The following is an 18808-nucleotide window of genomic DNA, read 5'->3' on the forward strand; positions in this document are numbered from 1 at the left end:
ATAAGAGGACTAACCATACTAGAAAAAGCTAATAAAAGGGGACTAACCGTACTAGAAAAAGCTAATAAAAAAGGGACTAACCGTTTCCTATTCTCATTTTATTGCTTGAAATAACGATTGCAAGCCATACGGAGAATACAAAAATTGGTTGATGTAACGGCTAAACAAACCGTTTCTTATTCTCATTAAGCCCATTGGTGTGGGTGGAAGGATCTCCTTGGCAATGTTTAAAGCGCTAGAACAGAAGGTGCGCCTGAAATTGAGACTTTTGATTCAAAAGGAGATGAACAGAAGGTTCAACACCCTTTTGATTGCACTATTGATGAACAGGTTCAACATAATCCTCCTTTTGCTAAATCAAAAGATGTTGAGGCAGAAGCTGAATCAAAAGCAGGGCCGTTAGGATGCTTAAAAGCAACCTCTCTTTAATGAACGAACGGTTATAAACATCAGAAACAGACCGCAGAGCCTAAGTAAGTCTTTGCTATGCCGTTGTATTTTTGCTTTTTGGATGAAGAGATAGTTTGATCTATGGATCTGGTCAAATATTTAACACTTTCTATGATTTTTTTCCCTTTAGGTATCCGGGGAATTTTTTTAAATGGAAGAAATATCATCATTATGTTAATGTCAATCGAGTTAATGTTACTGGCTGTCGATCTAAACTTCCTAGTATTTTCCGTTTATTTAGATGATATGATGGGTTAATTATTTGTTTTATTAGTGTCAACGGTGGCAGTTGTGGAATCTGCGATTGGGCCTGTCATTTCAGTGATAACTTTTTGAATCCGCGGAACTATTGCTGTGGAATTTATTAATTGCATGAAAGGTCAAGCGCTATTGTTTTTATTGGATCTCGTTTTTTTCTTTTTCACACAGAGCTTGCTTCGGCGTCAAAAAAGGTATGGTCTAAATTTATCTCTTAGAATCTAGCAAATTGGATAAAATCAAAAGCTTCTGTCACTCGACCACTTTCCGCTCTGACCCTCTGAGCCAAAATTAGGCTATGAAACGGCGACAACAAATTACGATAAATGGTATGCTTTGGCTCTATAAATGAAACATCATAATGTTGACAAATCGTGGTCTTCACAGAATCTTTAAGAAGACATTGACTGGCTAAGCCATGAATTTCTTACGTATTTTTAATCATTGCAATAGCGCATCATTTTACAAAATTATGATATTGGCGGTTTTCGAGATTCTCAAAAGTGCTTGCTGTCAACGCTAATATAATGACTTAGCTTTTACAATAAAATCGAAACTAAAATGACCGTGCCGGGCAACAAAAAAGTTTAATAGGCCAACAGATAGCACTTCACAGGCAGTTGATGAAGGATCTGTGGCAATCGTTTGAGGTGAATTGACAATTTTTCGTGGCGGAACCAACTTCTTTTATACTGTCAAACTCTGCACCGTCAATTGAGCTATTCAAGCCAATGGCTTTTCTTGTTATGTTTACCTTGTTTCTGGCTAACGTACTGGTGGAGAATTTTGTTTTTAAGGAATAAATGATACGATTCATCTAATGTATTTTTACAAGATCTTAGGCGTTTCGGTGCTGCAGAAAGCCTAATCTGGGATGTCTCTAATGATTCCGTATCTTGGCCGAAGATTTACATTTGTCAAATGGCCTAGGTGTGCGCATTTTGAAAAGGTTTGACATCTGCATGTATGTAAAGGTGATTCTTTTTAGTTAGTTTGCCTTATTGCTTAAAGTTGCTTTCTTTTTACCGGTTTATTTATCTGAGGCAATTTTGATCAATCTACTGGATCCTTTGCTAAGTAATCATCAATTTCATAAACTCCTTACTACATCTGATGGCAACCGGAAATTAAGAAATAATCATGCGGCCCACATACTGACAAAAAAATACGCGACCAAACATCTAAAGCTTTTATTTTTTCAGCAAATATTCTTTGAAAGATCTGTAGCTTCTCTGAAAATTATTTCTATTCTGAAAGTAGCATTTCTTTGAGTTAGCGTAGCTTTTTAAAGTCAATGAGCAACATGGACAAAAACTAGCGCTCCCTTACCAGCTAAATTTCCCTTGGCAGGCTACGATGCATTTTCTGCAGTGTATGGGTTTCTTTTGTCATGTTACTGTCGCACTGCTTGTGTTTTGCATTTGTTTGGAGGAAACGGGATTTGAACCCATGATACAATCTTATTGTATGTTGATTTAGCAAACCAATGCCTTAAGCCACTCAGCCATACCTCCGGTAAAAGAAAAAGAAGCAAACCTTTTCTTTATAAAATTCAATCAAAAACCCATTTTTTCACATCTAAAAAAGCAAACCTAACAATCCTTGGCATTCCAGCTGGATTTATGCCTTATTTATCTATTTATTTTCTTTACTAGTTTTTTGACCACTTCATCACAGATAAAAATGAACTGGCAAGCAGCATTATAAAGTATGTAACTTCGATCATAAGGATCAGTCTCTAAACGCATCGCTCTGTAATAGCTTTATAATGCTTCAGCATATTCTCCTTCAGATTGGGCTGACATCCGTTACGGTCGCCTACGTAATGTAATGAGCTCCGTTACGAAACCGTACTTGGGATTTTCATCTCATACGGCTCCTCCTGCTTTTGATATACAACCAGGGAACAGTGTTTGGAACCAAGTCTACCTTCAGTCTATTTCAGAAGCAGGGGCTAGTGTCTCCAAGAATACCGATCTCTAGCCATCCTTCTTGTCAATAAGATCATACCCGTGCAATAGGTACCATAATGCCTTTAAGAAACTTTATGACAATTTCTTCGTTTTCGACGCTTCGTGTGTTGCGGGGATTAGCTACCCCGACAGTCTCCGATGATTTCAGGGGTATCCGAGATACAAACGGGATGGGTTTTTGCTGCCCTAATTATGATGGATCCATTTCACAAAAGTTTGATATGTATTTCAAATAGTAACGGAGACTTTGTGTTGTCAGTTCCTGCACGTGATGTTTATCCTTTATGCTTACCTACAGATTTGCGCATCGCGGATACTTTCATGGGTCTAACCTTTGCTTAATACTACGATCTACCATAGATTGGAGCGGGAGCAGTGGGGGTTGCACCAATCGTGGATACACGACGGAAGGACTTGTTTATCAACCAACACACCTTCACCAGAAGCGGATCTATTAAGATTGTAATCTTATCAATTTGGTACAAAAGGAAGATGATTAAGTTCTATTTCGAATCGCACCATCCCTATAATAAATAGAAGCTTCTCTTTCTCTTTTACTCGTTGGTAAAATTTGCAATAAGATGTCTGCTAGAATTGTGAAAGTTTTATCAATAGAATTATCGTTTCTTTGAGATCTAGGCATAATTAATTTAATTCTTTCATAGATATTGTTCTTTGTTACGCTTATTACTGGATCATTAAACCAGCGGGCATTTTGCAAGAAGAAATCTTGTTATGGATAAAAAATCTAAATAATAAATCTGTATATTTCTAGATTTTTCTCTTTCTATCACATCATTTGCTACACTTTCAAGATGAAGAGACCCTTCTGAATTATTCTGGGTACAATAGAAAAACAGTATTCTGGACGTTGCATAAAACGGAAATTTATCATCGAAGGTACGAAGCCATGAATTTCGTACTAGATTCGTAGGTCTTTACCTACGGGAAGAAAATATCCAAAGTTTTTTTAAGAATTACCTTTTTGAAAAAGTCTTTGGCGTCAAAACTTTTCTTTTTGGAACCGAGATATTTCCCGTGTTTCAATGGCTTATTTTGGTTCCACTTCTCAATAGCAATAACAATTGGGAAATGCCTACCTGTGATGAAATTTCGTGCCCCTGTTTTGCCTCCTCAAACAAGAAGTATTGGATTCTGTTGTCACACTGCTATTTGAATCGCTACACTATGTGCATGTTTCTGCATGACGGGAAAGGTGACCGAGTGGTTTAAGGTGTAGCATTGGAAATGCTATGTAGACTCCCGTCTACCGAGGGTTCGAATCCCTCCCTTTCCTTTCTTTTCAGTCTTTGGATTCCCCCTCTTTTACAGTATTTAAACAAATTATGGATTCCCGAAGATCCAGCTTGGGATTTTATATAGTCCAAGCTGAAACTACGAGAGGAGCTACGTCGACCAATTTTTAAAAAGGAGTCCTTTACTATTAAAACAACATCAATGAATTTTCTAAAAAAGTGTAAAGCTCTTGTTGAAATCCGTTCGTTCTGCTGAGTTGACACTCTTTCCAATTCGATTTAACATTTCAATTTGCACTTATGACACTTTCACGTCGTGAAAATTAAAATAGTAGATCTAGTAAAAGAAAAAACACACAAAAAGTTTTTGAAATTTAAAGACTTTTTTTTTTAAGCTTTGCGAGAATAATACTCGACAACTAGCAACTCATTGATATTCAATTGGATAGATTCTCGATTCACGATCCCATTCACCGATCCTTTTGTTTCATCGCCTTCTGTTGGAAAAAGAGTCAAATGATCCGGTATTTCATTCCTCTTGGAGGATTCGGTACCAATAGATTTGAGTGTCCCAGAAGGGGTTAGTAAACCTTTCAAAGCAATAATATCTTTAAGTTTGCAACGATAGCTTGGTATATCCACTATACAATTATTTACTAGAATGTGTCTATGATTAACCAATTGTCTGGCTGCGGGGATAGTGGGGGCCATACCCAATCGAAAAACGATATTATCCAAGCGCATTTCAAGCAATTGTAATGATACCTGACCCGTTGAACCCTCGGCTTTCCTAGCAATTCGTATATATCTAAGTAATTGGCGTTCTGTTGATCCGTAGTTGAAACGTAATCTCTGCAACGCTTCTAATCGTATGCAAAATTGAGATGTTTTTCTCGAAACAGACGGGTCACCATCAATCCGTGTTTTATTTGGGTTTGACGTCTTGCTCGTAAGCTCAGGTAAATCCTTTAGACGACGTACTATTTTCAAGCGAGGTCCTCGATATCGAGACGTAGGGGCTCCTTTTCCGTAAACGTATTGCAACTGAAAATCAAATGTTTGAAGATCAGAGTAAAGATGATGCTGCAAGTACCACTCGTTTCACTCTCTTTCTCTCATCAGATTCGGTATATACAACAATCATAGCATATAATAGAATGGAGACAAACGAAGTTTCAGTTTGTTAAAGATTCAAATTCTCTGACAAAAAGAAATAGATAAAAAGGAACTAACAAAATTCATTCTATTTATCATGACTATCCGTTAGGTTTTTTAGAATCGAACCAGTAACCTTTGATTGATAATTGGAGTGCCTTTGAATTTGAATCAAATTCCTTCACGAATACCGGACGGCTTTTCTCGAATTGGGAGGTGCAAAACTCCCATACTCTAAAAGAAACGTGCAATTGTAATGAGTCAACATGGATTCGTTATAAGTATCGAGCAAAACTAAGCCCTTTTTGCTCTTTTCGGACCCAATTTATTGATTTGATCAAAATATTAAGGTATAATTTTGATGAATAAACAAGCAACAAGCAAGAATTGACCATATATTCAAAAGAGTCTGAATCGAAAAATCAAAAAAAATTAATTATTAAAATTTATTTCATACACGTTTCTAATGTTTTAGTTGGTCTTTGGGAGATCAAGGAGCAGTCGCAATAATCAATAAGAATTTGGAGCTTTGTGGAACGAAAATAGCAATTTATGGTAAAGGCGGAATAGGAAAATCAACAACTAGTTGCAACATATCAATAGCCTTGGCCAGGCGGGGAAAACGAGTATTACAAATTGGATGTGATCCTAAACACGATAGTACTTTTACACTTACTGGATTTTTAATACCTACAATTATAGATACTTTACAATCAAGAGATTATCATTACGAAGATGTATGGCCGGAGGATGTTACTTATAAAGGTTATGGTGGAGTAGATTGCGTAGAAGCTGGTGGACCGCCGGCGGGAGCCGGCTGCGGGGGATACGTAGTCGGAGAAACAGTAAAGCTATTAAAAGAATTAAATGCCTTTTATGAATACGATATTATTTTATTTGACGTACTGGGAGATGTAGTCTGTGGTGGTTTTGCAGCCCCATTAAACTATGCTGACTATTGTATCATAATCACAGATAATGGTTTCGATGCGCTTTTTGCAGCAAATCGTATAGCTGCATCCGTTAGAGAAAAGGCGCATACGCACCCTCTGCGATTAGCAGGTTTAGTTGGAAATCGAACATCTGAAAGAGATCTTATTGATAAATACGTTGAAGCTTGTCCCATGCCCGTATTGGAGGTACTACCTCTAATCGGGGATATCCGGGTATCTCGGGTGAAAGGAAAAACATTGTTTGAAATGGCTGAATCTCAACCTACTCTTAATTACGTTTGTGATTTCTATTTGAGTATAGCAGATCAGATATTGTCTCAACCAGAAGGAGTTGTACCGAAAGAAATTCCAGACAGAGAATTATTTAGCTTACTGTCTGATTTTTATTTCAATCAGAATAATGGAAAAAGAAAGAGTGATTCAGACATTCAACAAAAAATTTCAACAGATTCTATGATCATTTGATTCTACAACCAAGTACCTTACAGTAACTCCATGCATTTACTTTTTTAGAGGAAATTTCTTTATGCAAACTATCAACGTTACTAATTTCGAGTGTGAAACTGGTAATTATCACACTTTCTGCCCCATCAGTTGCGTAGCCTGGTTGTATCAAAAGATTGAAGATAGCTTCTTTTTAGTGGTAGGTACAAAAACTTGTGGTTATTTTCTACAAAATGCTCTCGGAGTTATGATTTTTGCGGAACCTCGTTACGCAATGGCAGAATTGGAAGAAGGAGATACTTCAGCTCAATTGAATGATCAAGAGGAGTTAAAAAAAATATGTATTCGAATAAAAAGAGATAGAAAACCCAGTGTTATAATCTGGATTGGCACATGTACAACAGAAATCATAAAAATGGATCTAGAAGGTATAGCACCTAGGCTAGAAAACGATCTTAAGGTCCCAATTGTAGTGGCACGGGCCAATGGATTGGATTATGCCTTTACCCAGGGGGAAGATACTGTACTGGCCTAACGGCGCATCGGTGTCCAAAACGTAATATGTCCAAACCTCAATGTAGGGAAGATGTAGTTGATACCGTCAATGGACTCGAACCCAATGAATTGAAAAGTAATTTATCCAACTCAAAAATACGAGAATCGGATAATAATTACTTAGTCCTTTTTGGCTCCTTACCCTCTAATGTAGCTTCTCAATTTCATTTGGAATTGAAGCGACAATCCATTGATGTATCGGGTTGGTTACCCTCTCAAAGATACACTGAACTTCCTTCACTAGGTGAAGGAGTTTACGTCTGCGGCGTAAATCCATTCTTGAGTCGTACGGCAACGACTCTAATGAGGCGTAAAAAATGCCGGTTAATTGGAGCACCTTTTCCGATTGGCCCCTCCTCGGGCGGATTCCTCCCTTTTGCTCCTCAGCTTATGGGGTATTAGCAGCCGTTTCCAGCTGTTGTCCCCCTCCCAGGGGCAGGTTCTTACGCGTTACTCACCCGTCCGCCACTGGAAACACCACGAGGATGCTCTCCGTCCGACTTGCATGTGTTAGGCATGCCGCCAGCGTTCATCCTGAGCCAGGATCAAACTCTCCATAAGATTCGTAGTTGCATCACTTATAGCTTCTTATGCTCTTCTAGCTCTTCCTTCTGCAAAGGAGGAGGATTCAACATTGCCGTGGAGAAATCGGAAGAAGATCTTCTATTTTCAAGTGCCAAGATCAAGGTGAATCTTTTCGCTTCCTATTCTATTAGCTTGAGGTTCATCCCCAGTATATCTATCCCTACCGGTTCGTGTCAATACCACGAGCCTCTTTTAACCATTCCCTTATGAATCAAATTGAAGAGATGGAAGAAAAAGCTTGTATTCGGTTGAAACAGAATCTGTACTGAACGGATGACTTGGGGAACGAAGTAAAGATAAAGGGATTGTACCCCCCGTCCCATGCGAGTGGCAAAATTGGCGGGCTGATCTCGTTTCAGGTCCATGGAGGCCCACAATTCGGTAGCTAAGTCGACAAGCAAGCGACGCTGGTCTTCTTGTCGTAGATTCTTTTGATTAGAGATGGCCTTCTCAAGGGTTTGTGAAAGGAGGCGAAGGGAGACCAGAGCGGACTGGTCTAGGAAATACTTGAATATACCAAAACCACCTAGTCAAGTAGCAAAGAGTCCCATATGTCCTCCTAATAAGAAAAAAAGGGTAAAAAAAGAAGAAAAAGGTGAGAAAAAGCCTACTCAAAGCATGTACGAGATACAAGGAGGAGGGAGGGAACAAAGAGTCAAAAAGAGAGAGACCGAGGGATCGTGGCACTCTAGCTGGCCATGCCGATCCTGCCAATCCTGTCGATCCTGTTGATCTTTTCCTCGGATCTCGCTTTTTTTGTGTTTTTTTGTTTGTGTTTTTTGGGTCTATTTCTTCCTCTCCAATTTCTTCCTCTCCAATAAGATAGGCAATCCCAAAAACTCCAGGCTCCGAGCCCTCAAAAAAGAGTTTAGGTTGTTGAGCGTGTCCTCTCTTGTCTCTTCTCGTGTAAGAAAGAGCAGACCATCATTTTCTAGACTAATAGGTATCCCAGATCGATCGTTGAGTAGCTTTTCTACTATAAACATGAGAAGGACAAGCTCGTGAGAAGCCAATGCTCGGGAGGTCATCAGACCCTCGTGATAACTACTCCTTTTCCTACCCGGGATTGAGGCCCCATAATAGGGGAGCCTTCGGGTAGGCCAATAACTCTTCTCTCTCTGCCCTATCGAAGTTTGAAAAAGGGATAGCTCTTGCAGAAAGGGTGGCGCAATACCCGGCGCATGTCATCTCAAACTCCACCCCAGACAAATGCCCGCATGCTTCCTTGACTTTAGCTCGCAGGGTTCTCTCCCCTGTCAGGCTAGCTCCGTTTAAACCCGGATAAAGCAATAAAGGCTTAGGAATATCCTTTCCCCACTGGGAAAATACGTACTTCCAGAAGGAAGGAGAGTGGTAAGCTTCCCACGTATTAGGTGCCCGCGCCTTGCCCATAAGTCCAGCATAGATACTCGTGTGGCATGCAACCATAGCTAATTCCTCGAGAACCAGCTCTGGTGGCAGGGTAGTCTTCCCTAAAACCTCTTTCATGGTCCCCTTGAGGTCCCTCCTAAGGTTTGCTATGGTTGCTGATCCCCCCTCAGTCTGGGGTATCAGCCTAGGATAACCAGCCAAATCCTTATAGGAAGTTGCAAACAGCTGTTGTACAGGGCACCTTCTCTGGAAGTATCGGGTAGTTCCTCCCCTAAATAGGCGAAATAGCATATAGCTAGCTTTTTCTATGCTAGAAGAGTCACGGTTAAGGTGGTTTAGTAGCTCTTGAAATTGATGAGGGAGACGTTTCAGCCGTTCCACACACCCCGATAGATCATCTGCCAAGGGATACACCCGGCCTTCCATAGTGGTAGAGGGAACTAAGCTGCCGGGCAGGCCTAACGGGGCTGCCGGGGCCGGTTGAGAGATTATTTATGGCGTTATTCGTCACAACTTATTAATGGTTACAACCCCTTCGGCATGAACAGTTTATCCGTTTGGGCATGGATGTTTCTCTTTGGGCATCTCGTTTGGGCTACTGGATTCATGTTTCTCATATCCTGGCGAGGCTACTGGCAGGAATTGATCGAAACCCTATAATAAAGTTTTATAAAACTTTTTAATGAGAATAAGAAAACTTAAAACTTATTCTCTATAAGATGGCTGGCCATCTTAGCGGGTTTTCTTTTTCTTTTTCCTTTTGGCCCACGGGTCGTAAACTCGGAGAAGAAGCAATGACGGTATCTGCATCGGCTAACTCTGTGCCAGCAGCCAATGGCGGTAAGACAGAGGATGCAAGCGTTATCCGGAATGATTGGGCGTAAAGCGTCTGTAGGTGGCTCTTTAAGTCCCCTGTCAAATACCAGGGCTTAACCCTGGATAGGCGGTGGAAACTACTGAGCTGGAGTACGGTAGGGGCAAAGGAAATTTCCGGTGGAGCGGTGAAATGCGTAGGGATCGGAAGGAACACCAAAGGCACTCTGCTGGGCAAAAACACTAGATATAACTAAAAAAGCTAATAAAGGGACTAACCAAACCGTTTCTTATTCTCATTAAGATGAACCAATAAAAACAGTTGTAATGACTATCGTACTTACCTAAAGCTAACGCTTCTCTTATCCTCCACAGCTTAAGTTTTGTTTAATTCATAAACACACCTAGGCTTAATAAGGAAAGCACCTGCTATTATTGCATCCTATAGATAATAAACTCTCTTACTCTCATTAAAAAGGCCAGAGCCTAACGATTATTAGAAATGGTCCTGTACAGTCTCATAAGTTTGTTTAGCCTCGGCAATATGGCTTGCAATCGTTATTTCAAGCATTTTTATATTGTATGGCTTGTAATGGCAAGGATTGGATTAGCTACGAATAGAATGAAAAGTTTCAGGTCAATTCCTTCTATTTTCAGCCATACTTTACTCTCCTTTGTATCTAGCAATATTGAAGCCTCATATCGTAACTATCGCAGTAATATTATACATGTTTTTTTATTTCATTTTAATGAGAATAAGAAACGGTTTGTTTAGCCGTTACATCAACCAATTTTTGTATTCTCCGTATGGCTTGCAATCGTTATTTCAAGCAATAAAATGAGAATAGGAAACGGTTAGTCCCTTTTTTATTAGCTTTTTCTAGTACGGTTAGTCCCCTTTTATTAGCTTTTTCTAGTATGGTTAGTCCTCTTATTAGCTTTTTTCTAGCTGGAAACTGCTTTTGATTCAGCTCCATCTTTTGTTTTAGCGTTGAACCTTTTGTTTATCCCTCGGCCTTTTAGTCCATTTATTAGCTTTTTCTAGTGCAGAAAACTTGTAATTCCTTACTATCTGGCATAATTGTCTTGTTTCATCCTGAATATGAAGTTAGTTGCAACAGGTTGCTGGAGGCAGCAAAAATAGTACAGGTTGCCAGGCTAAAGGATTGGTTCATTTTTTTTTTCAAGCCAATAAACTTATTTTTAGTGAAACTATTCATAATTCTGCGACTGGAGAGCAACCAACAAAGAAAGATGGAGATCCGGCATTATGGCGCGTGATCCTCCTAACCCTAGATAAAAGGTGGAAAGCGAGGATAAAGTGCTTTAGTTAAGTGTCATTGCTTATGACGTTATTGCTGTAGCCTCAAGGAGGTTTGGCCATTGCTTCAACCTTCCCGAATTCCTGCAGATTCGGGTCGTTTTCCGCCACCGGAACGTCTTGAAATAATTCCCATATGGTGCGGGAGACTCAATTGATCTAGACTCAGAAGCTGGGATTTGACCCTTTCCATCGATCGGTTGGGCCAAAGCATTTACTGGCTTAAAGGCCTAAGAAAGAATTACTAACTGGTATTTGCGCAATTTTTCCCGTTGCTTTTACGGAACCCCCTTCCTGTATGGTCGAACCATCGCCCATCAGTACTTAGCCAACATTATCAGATTCTAAATTCAAAGCGATGCCTACTGTACCATCTTCAGATTCTACCAATTCTCCAGCCATTACTTTGTTCGAACCATGAATGCGGGCTATTCCATCTCCCACTTAAGGTACAGTGCCAGTATTAACAATTTCCATTTCTGGGGATCGGATGGGTCAAAAACAGCTAATTCGTATAAAGCCATTGAACCCGCAATACTGGCCGGAAACGGCGAGCAGACAGTCTTTGATTCATAGCAGTGCAGCTCTTGACGTACGGGGCTTTCCCTTACTTTGTTTCCGGAGTACAGTAGCTAAAGAGTGCAGTATTTGACTATTTATTAGGCATTTCCTTCGACCGGAAAAGTGGCCATTGGTTCACGATACGAATACTGTTCTAGGGATGTCGCTAATAGTTTCTGCTAGACAGAAGTACTGTTTTGAACGGGCTGGCTCAGCAGCAACTCCTGGTACTGTAGCCGTGGGAACGACGGTTCGGTACTCGTTGCTGTGACTGAGCCTAGGGGTTGTCTTTCATAACAATAGCAAGTTCGTAACTGATAGGTGCAAATAGGGTTGTGTTTATACAAGTTCGACAAAAAAGGAAAAGCAATGAATCCTTTGGTTTCCGGTAGATGGAAGATCTGCATGAGCGATACAAGAATTCTTGTATAATAACAATCGATTAATAAGAACCTATTCGGCCAATCCAAACGGGTTGCGCCATAGCAATCTTTGTTGTAAAAAAAAAATTCGCTCTAAACCCATCAATTGAACTCACCATGGCCCCAGTACCTCTTTGCTTTAGTATAGTTGCCTTTTTTTGTTTTTTAAGTAAGTTAAGAAATCTCCGGCACTCTAATAAGACGTGAAACACCCGATGCCATTTTGACCTCGATGTGTGAAAAGCGCCTTTTTCTGCCATATGTACTGGAAATTACCGGGAGACGTGGTTGGACAGTCCGGATTGTTTTCGCATAACGCTGCGATCACATCACATTGATGACCGTAAATCACCGCTATGAGGCTGAATTCTCTTAATGAAAGTGATGAGGTTTTTGACTTTGATATCCCCTTTCAATTTGCATTCCATGCAATCGGCAAGCGGAGTCATCAATTAAAATGACAAAAATATTTTCACGTTAAGCTGAAAAACTCCATTGTTGGCCAGCACTTCAAGCGCTGCCAAAAAGAACATATCACGGTAAGACTATAACTACAATAAGAAGTCTTTTCAAAAGCAGTGGCTTTGGCCTGTTGGGGTCCCGGTCCTTATCTTCTGACCGGTTAACTCAGTATCCGGAATGTAAGATGATTCGCCTTGCCTAACTTACCTATTACATTTTGCTTCTAATACATGCGGCAGCAAAAGCTAGACAATGTTTAGAACGATAAGTTTATTACTACATTTTGCTTCTAATATAACCGTAATGCGGTAGCAAAAGCTAGACAATGTTTAGAATGACGTGGCTGCAGTCATTCCAAACAATGACTAGCTAGGATTGACGTGGCTGCAGCAGACAGACCTAATTTTGGCTAACAGATGGATTACGTCTTTAAAAATAAGTTTATTACTACATTTTGCTTCTAATATAACCGTAATGGGGATATCTTTATGGCATTCGTGATCTAACTTAAAAATTACATTGGGAATGGGAAAACGTATAGTCTAATCTCGATCGAAAGATAGAGCGGCTTGGAAAGGCCAACCAAGATCGGATATAGCTGGTTTTCCGCGAAATCTATTGCAGTAGAGCGACGCTCCACGTATGGCCCCCGAGAGCACGTCTCCGCAGGCCGAGGGTCGGAGTCCGGGTACTCGACCAAGCGATGTATTGACATTCGAGAACACCTGATTTGATTGGTCCCCGGCCTTCTGTCTGAGTCTTCGCATCAACTCTTGCTTCACGGAGCAGCATCGGCTAGATCCTAAAGACTATGCCAATTATGCCCCTTCTATGCTCAAATACCAGTAAGTGACTCGGGTCGTGTCGTAAATGCCTTGGCTTAACTGATCGATAGTCAAATCCCGGCGAGTGCGCGATCGATCGAATCTCCTGCGACGAGCTTAGCTTTTGCAAACATTCTCGTATAATAATTCATTTTCTTCAGGTGAAAGGCCTTAAAGACATTAAGTAGAATCCACACAGTGGCGCTTCGATAAGTCTTCAGAGCCACCAGGGCATTGCCTTTTAGGCAAGAATAGACTTTAAGCTTCGCCGACCGAAGCCTTTGGGCTTTATACGTATTTGTTTTACTCATGCAAATGCAATCATAGTCTAAGTGTGACATAAGCGAAGATGATAAGCCTATAATATAAGGTGTTCAATAGGTTCAATTCCTACTGTATCAAAAAAAATGCATTGAATGGATGCCTGGGCATTGAGAAGGAAGGACGCTTTCAGCAGCGAAAGGCCATGGGGAGATATTGTTTAGAATCCATGGATCTCCGTTCGGGAAACCGTATTTGAGCCCACTGGGCCTGCCGTATGCTGTGGCTTCGTTTTGAATTGAAATAACTTAGCGAACTGAAACATCATTACAGCTAAAGGAAAGGAAATCAACCGAGACTCCGTTAGTAGCGGCGAGCGAACATGGATTAGGCAAAGAAAAGGGAAAAAACTGTTTTCTCGAACCCCTAAAAGAAAAGGGGAAGACTTGCGGAAAAGGAAGCGTAAGCGCCTGCCTGCTAGGATTTCGAAAGGATTTGAAGATCTAGCCAAAGAGGGTGATAGCCCCGTAGATTTCTATTAGCAAGTCTAATTACTATGATAAAACGCGGATACTGTATTTAAATGACGATTGCTTTATACGCAATAAAGGGGGACCACCCCCGTGGCCTAAGTATTCCTCAATGACCGATAGCGTACTATAAGTACCGTGAGGGAAAGGTGAAAAGACCCCGTCATATACCGGGAGTGCAATAGAAAACTTAAAATTCGATGCAAACCATCAGTCGAAGGAGCGAGGCTGAGAGAGCATGATAGCTTTCTCTAATGAAGCCACTAGTGTTCAATAGAACGCATACGCGAGGCTAGGAAGGTATGATAGCTTTTTTTAGTGAAGTTACTAGGATTCGATAGAACTCTTGAGCAGAGCTTAGCGTTGTCGGCTTTTGCTTAGCATAATTATGACTTTAACGGCGTACCTTTTGCATAATGGGTCAGCGAGTCAATGGAAACAGCGGCTTAAGCCATTAGGTGCAAGCACAAGGAGACAAAGTTCCTGTGTTGTTTTTATTGGACCCGAAACCGATCGATCTAGCCATGAGCAGGTCGAATTGAGCTCTCCACAGAGGCCTTGGAGGACCGAACCCACGTATGTGGCAAAATACGGGGATGATTTGTGGCTAGGGGTGAACTAAAGAGCTGTAACTCTGTTGAGGGCCTATGACTAGGCATATGTATGCCTTTTAAGCCTTTTGCCTCATAAGCGTGCGAACGCTTCTTTAATAACTGGCTCATAACGGTGGAACCAGTGAGCTTTTTTAAAGAGGAATGGCCATACCGTGGGAAGTCTACGGGGCTTTTTTTCTTTTACAATCGAGTACCCCAGCTAATGGAATAGATGGAGGGACGTGGGATTTGTTTTAGTCTTATTTTCTGCCCTTTCAGTGGAAAGAGAAGCGCTTTTGGCTGGCATGAGGGATTCGATTTCAGTATCTTCCGGGATCGAAAACTAACCTGTCCCCTTGTCATAAGGGTTCAAGGTACAACTAGCAAGGATCCCGCAGCTTTATTTTGTGCTCTAGAACTTCGTTCCTAGGGAACCTCTTCCGTGGCTATGAGCTCATCGACCCCGTAACGACTGATTTGAAAGATGAAAGCATGTTTGTTAATGCATGTTAACACGCCAGTTCCCATTTTGATCCCATTTGTTTTGAATTAAAGGTTCTCTGGCCATATGCACTAGCGCATTGAAAGTTTATTCGGAAAAAATACTAGACTCTAGAACATATCTTTACTAAACCTGAAGGAAGCCCTTTATAAACAAAAGAAACATAGATGTTTCTAATCGTCAAATCTCCATGAAAAATATTGCGAATTCCAATGAAGGAAGGTGACCTAACAAGGGTCACCTGTCAAACAAAATGATATAAAGCTTGTTTCTTGCTACCATAGCGCAAAAACTGGAATCGTAACGAATGATTGGGTAAGACCTATGAGGACTAGGGAAGCTGAGTGGTTACCAACTTGATTTGTTTATGCCTATTAAAGAACCTTTTGAAGCTAATTCACGGAAAACTATGCGAAACATGCGAAATAACCGGTATATGGAGCGAAAGCGACCAGTGAAAATACGTCGGTTTTTTACTCATGTAAATGAACTGTTTCTTGGCAACTTATATAACTTTTTGAGAGTCTTATTTCGGTTATGGTAGACCAATCAGTTTCCTGTCTGACCGCCAATCCGGAACCGCTCATGACGGTTTCCCGTCGTATGGCTCCATGCATCCGGGAAAAAATGACCAAATGCAGGCTCTTCTTTTTCCTTTCAAAAATGGCGATGTCTATATAGCAATTGCCGCCTGTAGGTTATTTGATTGGTTTTGACTTGTCAACGGCATAAGTTAAGTTAATCTATTTCCACTCATAGTGTCCATTGGCCGTAAAACAAAGAAACACTAAGCACATCGTATACTTTGTGCTTGGAGTTTGACCTAAAAAAAAGGGCTTTGGCCCTTGTCCCTATTCCAGAGATTTCGTCTATCCATCGATATGACTCGCCTATAAAGTTTAATGTTAGCCGAGGGATGGGAGATGGTTTAAACGAAAAGCGATTTTTAAATAGGCCAAAATCCTTGTTGTTTCCAGCCACAAAATCATCTACTTTTTAATCTTTAGTCCATTATAAAGCGTTTGTCAGTCTATTGGCATGGCCATTGGTTACTTACTTTGCCCTTTTGATCATTAAGTTGCCCTAATAGCGCCATAGCAAGATCGACTTGGCATGATTAAGTTTTGATTTTGCTCTCGTTTTGTTTGAAAATCATATGGGCTTCTAGCAAAGCCACATCTTTTATTCCATTTGCACTTGTCGGCAAATTAGATCATATATTTTATTTGTAACAAAGCAGGTGCTCTCTGTGATCTAGAGGCAAGGTATTAGCAGTTCTTTGTCTCTCCTTATCTGCGCACCTTATTTTTATGTGCTAGGGCTTCTTTCGCAATCGGATGCAGGAACATTTTGGCATATCCTAATTATGACTTTAGGGCTTTCGCGTATTGTCCCTTCCTTTTCCTGTCCACCCTATGATTAGCTTTTTTGGGCGCAATCCCAAGAGTGTACAGGGTTCCCCAATTCCAGAACTCCATATCTTTTGCATCGGGCCGTAAGGCTTCTGCTCTACGTCGGAGGTGCGTTCGAAAAACGAAAAGAAACAAACAATCCCTTTTCCTTGGCCTCTGTTCCATGTTATGAACGCAGGAGCCAAAATATTGTCCTGTTTTCTTGTCTCGACGCTTCATATGCTAGGGCTGTGGTTCCCTGTTATCTGTTTTAGCTTGGTTTAGCCTTCGGGGTTGTAATATGGAAATTGAGTATTCATCGTGCATGGGAATACCTGAGTTCATAAAACGGAAATAAGTTTAATGATTACTAAGCGCACCCTTGCTTGAGATTAAAAACTCCCTACTTTCGCCAGGTTCCGAATCTCTTGATTGCCCAGCTTTATGCCTTTGGATGCCATTCTCGTAGTTAACATATGAACATGCTGTTACCCTGTCTTCAAGGGAGGAGGACTTTCACCTTCATGAAGACCTAGTTCGCTCATTCCGCCATCCGAGTTTGGATGAATGGGAGACGAGCGCACAGATGTGACCTGAAGTTGGTTTTGCGCTGTGAACAGGTCGCACTATCCGATCAGAAAGGGTTATATCTTGACAAATGGCTTTATAGGGCATTCGTTTTGGTTCATGTTTAGCATAAAGCTTTCATGGTTTTTGATCCCATATGTTCTTGTTAGATGCCCATATGATTTTCTTTAATAAAATATGACTTAACCTTGACGTACAATTTAAGCTTTTTTCGCAACCCTTCCATTTGCCTCTTCCATATCTGAACAATTTGGTACGTTTTGAGTGTGGCGCTTAAAGCAAGTCCCTATTCGAATCCTAAAAAACTCATATTCATGGCATTGACATTTACTTTTATAATGTCCCCTAGAAGCATATGAAATCATGTGCGTAAGCACAAAAAGCTCAGGACCAAAGGTTTGCTTTGTATGAACTAGCTTATTTGCAAACGAGGCTTACTTTTGTGCACGGAATTTTCTTTTTGGGTTTGCTTGCGAGATTCATTACATTTGTTGCTTCAGCTTATTTTTCTTTTCGTAAAGAAACAAAATCGGCAAAACCAACAAACAGAGAGCTTTAAGGCTGCCTGTGAAAAAGAAGGCAAGCGAAGCCGTCCTATGCGAATGTTTATTTTAATGACAGTAAAGCCTTCCACAAACGAGACTTTCCAAAGCAATTTGCAACTCTCTGGCCTAAAGGAGGCCCATGAGCTAAGGGTTGGGATAAGGATAGTTATTTGGACTGAAAGACGAGAGCCGGGTGGCCATCAATATATTTTCAATTTACTTTGCCTTAGTACCTAACTTACGGGTAGCTGGATTAAGGAATGGGCCATTTAGAATTGCCGAAGAAAGTCAAAAGTCTAATGACTATTTCCTTGCATTCGGATGGACTTAATGATTTACTGCCTTAATTAATTGGTTTAGCTAAGACAACTAAAGGCCTGTGACATATCATATAGTGAAGAACCATTGACTTTGCTTAAATGAGTTTTTTAACCTGACCAGGTTAAACTTTTAACTAAACGCAAAAATATCTCGTTTTAGCCATTACGGGTCCGAATGGTTTGAGCCTCCAAAGCCGCTCCGACTGGATAAGAAAATAGCCTAATGTCTAAGGGTAGTAGAAAATTAAAAGATAGCGAAGTTATCATCTATTTAGAGACGAGCGAAGAGCAGAAATGATATAAGGGCAACGCAAGACATTCCGCTTGCACGGTGTTTGTTATTTTAAAAATGGTAGTTTCGTTTGTGCGAGTTGTTTGATATATTTTTATATCGTTTAAGATTTAATCATTCTTTAATGCTCAAACAATTAAAATTGCATGGGAAGGAGGATTTATGAAGTTCTTGCCAATATCAGATCTTAAGGATCTATTGTTTCGACTAGAAAGTTTATTTGGCAAATCGACCTAAAATATCATAGTTTCTTTTTTGTGCTGTTTTGTAGATATAATTGAAACTTAATATCAGTGTTTAGGCATTTTAGTTATTCTTAAACTCATTAATCCTCATATGATTTAATATGGCTAAAGAAAAAAAATAAATTTCCATACAGGGGT

General features: G+C 40.4%; 1 non-coding gene across 1 annotated transcript; it reads left to right on the forward strand.

The window, feature by feature from the left end:
• The first annotated feature begins 3891 nt into the window (after window positions 1-3891).
• Window positions 3892-3978, forward strand: TRNAS-GGA (transfer RNA serine (anticodon GGA)). The gene has a single exon. It is a non-coding gene; the product is annotated as a tRNA-Ser (tRNA).
• The last annotated feature ends 14830 nt before the right edge of the window (window positions 3979-18808 follow it).

The sequence above is a fragment of the Lygodium microphyllum genome, unplaced genomic scaffold, assembly GCF_053477565.2.
Source record: "Lygodium microphyllum isolate KBCC unplaced genomic scaffold, Lygodium_microphyllum_v1.1.10 scaffold_42, whole genome shotgun sequence".
NCBI classification, from domain to species: domain Eukaryota; kingdom Viridiplantae; phylum Streptophyta; class Polypodiopsida; order Schizaeales; family Lygodiaceae; genus Lygodium; species Lygodium microphyllum.